The sequence below is a fragment of the Larus michahellis genome, chromosome 1 (genome assembly GCF_964199755.1).
Source record: "Larus michahellis chromosome 1, bLarMic1.1, whole genome shotgun sequence".
In the NCBI taxonomy this organism is placed as follows: Eukaryota; Metazoa; Chordata; class Aves; order Charadriiformes; family Laridae; genus Larus; species Larus michahellis.
Window position 1 is genome coordinate 143290362 of NC_133896.1, and position 5237 is coordinate 143295598.

Below are 5237 nucleotides of genomic sequence, written 5' to 3' on the forward strand. Positions count from 1 at the left end.
GTGGGGCCTCACCAGTGCCGAGTACAGGGGGACGATCACTTCCCTAGTCCAGCTCACCACGCTATTCCTGATACAGGCTAGGATGCTGTTGGCCTTCTTGGCCACCTGGGCACACTGCTGGCTTATATTCAGCCGGCTGTCCACCAACACCCCCAGGTCCTCTTCTGCCGGGCAGCTTTCGAGCCACTCTTCCCCAATCCTGTAGCGCTGCATGGGGTTGTTGTGACCCAAGTGCAGGACCTGGCACTTGGCCTTGTTGAACCTCATACCATTGGCCTCAGCCCATCGGTCCAGCCTGTCCAGATCCCTCTGCAGAGCCAACCTCCCCTCAAGCAGATCAACACGCCCGCCCAGCTTAGTGTCATCTGCGAACTTACTGAGGGTGCATTCAATCCCCTCGTCCAGATCATTGATAAAGATATTAAAGAGAACCGGCCCCAGCACCGAGCCCTGGGGGACACCACTTGTGACCAGACACCAACTGGATTTAACTCCATTTACCACCACTCTCTGGGCACGGCCATCCAGCCAGGTTTTTACCCAGCGAAGAGTACACCTGTCCAGGCCATGAGCAGCCAGTTTCTCCAGAAGAATGCTGTGGGAAACGGTGTCAAAAGCTTTGCAAAAATCCAGGTAGATAACATCCATAGCTTTTCCCTCATCCACTAAGTGGGTCACCTTATCATAGAAGGAGATCAGGTTTGACAGGCATGACCTGCCTTTCACAAACCCATGCTGACTGGGCCTGATCACCCTGTTCTCCTGCATGTGCCGTGTAATGGCACTGAGGAGGATCTGTTCCATGACCTTCCCAGGCACTGAGGTAAAAATATGGATTTTTAATATTACAATATTATTAATTAAAAATATGGAAAAAATATGGATTTTTATTTTTTATTTTGGTGGTACTGGTGTCTTCAAGCTTCATCTTGTTAAATTCGTTCACTAGACAGAAAAGACAATCAGCGGTAATACATGTTATTGTCCTACACTGATGCAAGTTCAAATGTGAGATCAGATAATTCCTAAACATTTAAAGTAAGCTTGTAAGCAGCATGTCATGGTTTTCATGGTTTTGGATGTATCAAAATAGAGAGTTTAAAAAAAAAAGTATGGATAAAATCTGCTGTCTGTAAAACAGTATTAATCAAGATACTTATTCTAAAGTTTACTAGATTGTGTGACTGTTTATCCTATGCAAACACAATGGAAGGCATATATCAAACTTTTTATAACCTAGTTACAGTGCAGCACACTCTATTAAACAAGTTCCTTGGAAGTAGGATTTTAGAAGCTTTTAATTTCAAAATATAGCTTCCATATAAAAAATTAGATGGAAGCTTTATGCCAACAGAGAGGCATATATTTCAGGCACTGGAATCCACCTAATTCCTCAGGCACGTACTACAGAATAATTTAACACAACTGGTGGTCTGTGCTTAAGAAAAGCCAAACACTGGAGCAGCAGGGATTCTGCAGGTCAGGAAACAGCGTGGGAAAACCTGCTGGTACTGTGGATGGCGTCCTCATTTCAGTGAGCAGCAATTTTAAACAGTCTCTTAAAGTCATCACTAAAACCTTTCAGATGAATTTTCACTTTAGTCAGTTAGTAGCAAAGAAGAGAGATAAGGGTTTACTTTATCTCTCACCTTAAGTAATTTGTGATTTCCAGTGCTAGTGTTCCAGGATATATTACAGCATCTGGACACTTAAGAAACAAAATGGGTTGAAATCTTTTTTATTAATAAAGATCTGCAGTCATGGGTCATATTCTTAACAATGCTAGAATTAACTTCTTATCACCATAAAAATTATCAAAAATGGGCTTTGAAGCTGTATTATATTTTGATATTCTTTGCAGTCATATTGCATAAAATGTCAAGTTAAGATCTTATGTCCTTCAGTGTGAAAAATAATTTTAATTAAATACATTTTAAATGAGTAATTATGGTAGCCTGGTCTGATTAACATGAGTTAAAGCAAGCCAGAGATTATGTTAATCACATTAAATACCTGATGTATAATTTTGGTTACAAGTAGAAATATTTCAGAAACTGATAGAAAAGCATTGAATAGCCTGCCTTAAGAAGTTCTGTGGAAATGGGCTAATTTTTCATGTACGTTTTCACCTTTCCCTTCAATATCCAGAAAGAAGAAGATTTTCTTTTCTCTTCTCTGCCTCTGCTCATTTAAAAAGCATGTCATCACAATAGAGACAAAAGCTGATTGTCAAAAGAAAACAGGAGAAATAAAGGAAGACATTCTACTCCTGTTTCACTACAATAGCAATCTCTTACCTTCCATCTTTATTAAGTAGAGATCTACAAATTCTCTTCAGATCTGATGCTTGAACCCAGGCAGTTAGAAGGCCTTTATCCTTTTCTGTAAGTCCAAGACTGGGTCTGATATGTTAAACTAACGTTGAAACATAGCACCACATTATCTTTACCCAGTAATATGATTAATAGATGACCCCCTTCTTTTTGACTGAACTTTTTTTTGGATGGCAGGTTTAATCTGAATCTCTAAAATAACATATATAGTTGACTCAAACTATCCCACAGGGCTGTCTCTATTCTTGCCAGAATTTGACATTTATAAGTTTATGTAAGGTCATCTTTCTCCACAGGCTAAGAATTACAGCAATGTCATTTTTCCTACTTAAAAAAGCCAGTTCCCAAAAGGGCCAGCAACTGCAGGATCCAATTGCTTGCAAATTATTTCCAAAAACCTGAGAGAGAGCAAAGAGGAGACAAGAGTTAATAATACCTCACATTATCCAGAAATTTAAAATTCTGAAATTATTTTATCTGTTGAGAATGACGATGGATATCAGTGCTTTTAGTAAGCACAGACTGGTCGAAGGACTGAGCTAACACTGAAGTCAATGGAAAAAAACCCACACATGAACTAAGGGACTTACCCAAGGTCACAATCAAGTCAGCCATAGTGACAGCAGTCAAGTGTAAGTTGATGGAGGGCGGTATTTTGTGCCTAGAAAAGAAAGGTGTTTTGCCATTTCAGGGCTCTGCAATTCGTTACTCACAAGGGACTGTATGAAGTTCTGATACAACTGCATCCTCATTCTGTCGACAACTACAGGGACTAATTTTCTCGGGCATTGGTTTTCACTGTACAACACCCCGCCCTCCCCCTCCCTGGCTTAGTAGCAGTATGCAGTTTTTTACTTTTTCCACTACAGTTAGTTTGAATTTTTAAGAGTGCAAATGCAATTCACTTTTATGTGAAAAAAAACAACAGAATACCTTTTGTTTCTTTCAGTTGGATTTATGCCATTGGTAACACATTCTTTCTCCCTCTTTGTTTTTTCACCTCCTTCTGATTTCAGATTAAATAAAAAAAACCAAACCAACAGACCCAACAAAAGAACTTTGCACAACAATAGTTGTTTATTTCTTTGTACAACAATAGTTCTTTATTTCTTGTACCTTGATTTATTATTAAACTGTCACTTTCCTTTTTTTAATAGCAAAAGTATGTTGTTTTTTTTTTTACTTGGCATAACAACATGGTAGCTTTTCAGTTTTAGAGTATCTAAGACATTGTTGTAGTTCCTTATGCCGGAGGAAATCTTGACTTGTACTGATCCATACTTGCAACTTACAGTTCCTCCTGGTCTATTTCTCTTGAGTTTTGCTGTTTCCTAGCACACAACCACATACTGCTCTGTTCTCTGCTACAATCTTATTTCAAAACTATCTTTCCTACCACTAAAACAAAGAAAAAAGCCACCACCACCACAAAACAGAAAACAAAACCCAAACCAACAAAACCAACAACAATACCCCCACCAGATTTGCATGCAACAAAAACCCCAATGGGCATGGAAGCAGAGGGATTTTTACCTATATTTTGTCTTGTTCTCAGAATGTTGACTCCCTAAATTCGACATGGAAGATAAAATATAATCTTCAGTTATTATTATAGAAGAGAAAACTTCTCATGAAACTCTATTATAAATTGAATCTGCCTATGAACATGTATGATTAGGTGAGCAAACATGGTGCTGACACTCCAACGGGACCACCTTACCTTCTCTGTTCCCAGTTATGCCCTTGTTTTACTTTTTTTCCTACTCTGATCAGCTGTTGTGTTTTCCAGGTGGTCCTTTAGCTCTTATTGCTTTTGAATCCTTAATACTGTAGTAGCAGTGATGCCAATCCATACCATAACAAGGTGTTTGTCAGGGTGTGTGCTATGATCCCTGCCTCTGGTTATCCAGATGAAGGAAATTATCAGAGCATTCCATATCATTCCATATTTATATTTTTTTTCCCGTGGAAACCAAAATGTGGAAGTGCTCTTAGCTTCACCAGTTAAGATATAAACCAACGTAACTGTGCTATAAAGCTAAGTTAAACACAATCAGCTTTGCTTTAAGTCCTGAAGGAGAGTAACTACCAGTATCACACTGAACCTACAGTCCATCAGTTCTATCAAAGCCACAGAGTTCATCATTAAAGACAGTTAAAATCTTCTTGACCAGGGGCATCATACAGAAATGCACCTACCTCATCATATAAGGTTTTCACCCAAAGAATCTTAGGAAGTAGGAAGGAGAAGCCCCCAAGACTCTCTACTTCACTCTCTTGAATTATCCTCAAATCAACTCCTATAGTCTACTTGTAGATTGTCTGGATAACTCTTTATCTTAAATCACTCTCTCGCATTGTGGCAAAGTATCTCACAGCAGTTCTCAACGCTGACTTGTGCCCAAAGCAAACCTTCCCCTTCCACTCAAATCAAGCAGCAACCTGGTTGCCTATTCATTGACTTTGACTTCCTTTCTCAGGTAGAATGTGGCTCTTCTGGAGCACAGTCCTACACCTGGAGAGATCCCTAAGAAGGCACAGGTGAACTCCCTTGAATGGTTAACCTCAGCCTTCTGATGTTTCTGTGGTGTGCTAAGGAAATTTCTATGACTCATGCACACATTACCGGTCTACTTCCCATTGTCAGTCTTACTATGTGGGATATGGGACACTTCAAACATTAAATATGTCGTATGTTTGATATAAAAACATGGAGGAATAACTTCTACACAGAGCACTTCTTTTACATACTCTAATTGAGATAAACAGATATTAACAAAAATATATTTCAGTCATTCCACATATTATGTATGAAATTGATGCAATTGACATTTTTTAGGAAAAAGATTATCTCAAACTGCTATATTTAACACCACTATTACCTAAATAATTAACTAAAAGTTT

General features: G+C 38.8%; 1 long non-coding RNA gene across 1 annotated transcript; it reads right to left on the bottom strand.

Annotated features, from left to right (window-relative positions):
* Positions 1 to 2340: 2340 nt before the first annotated feature.
* On the bottom strand, positions 2341 to 4667 carry LOC141737898 (uncharacterized). Its single transcript, XR_012585268.1, has 4 exons — positions 4533 to 4667; positions 3867 to 3900; positions 2924 to 2994; positions 2341 to 2731 (listed from the first exon to the last, which is right to left on the bottom strand). It is a non-coding gene; the product is annotated as an uncharacterized LOC141737898 (long non-coding RNA).
* Between the last annotated feature and the right edge of the window lie 570 nt (positions 4668 to 5237).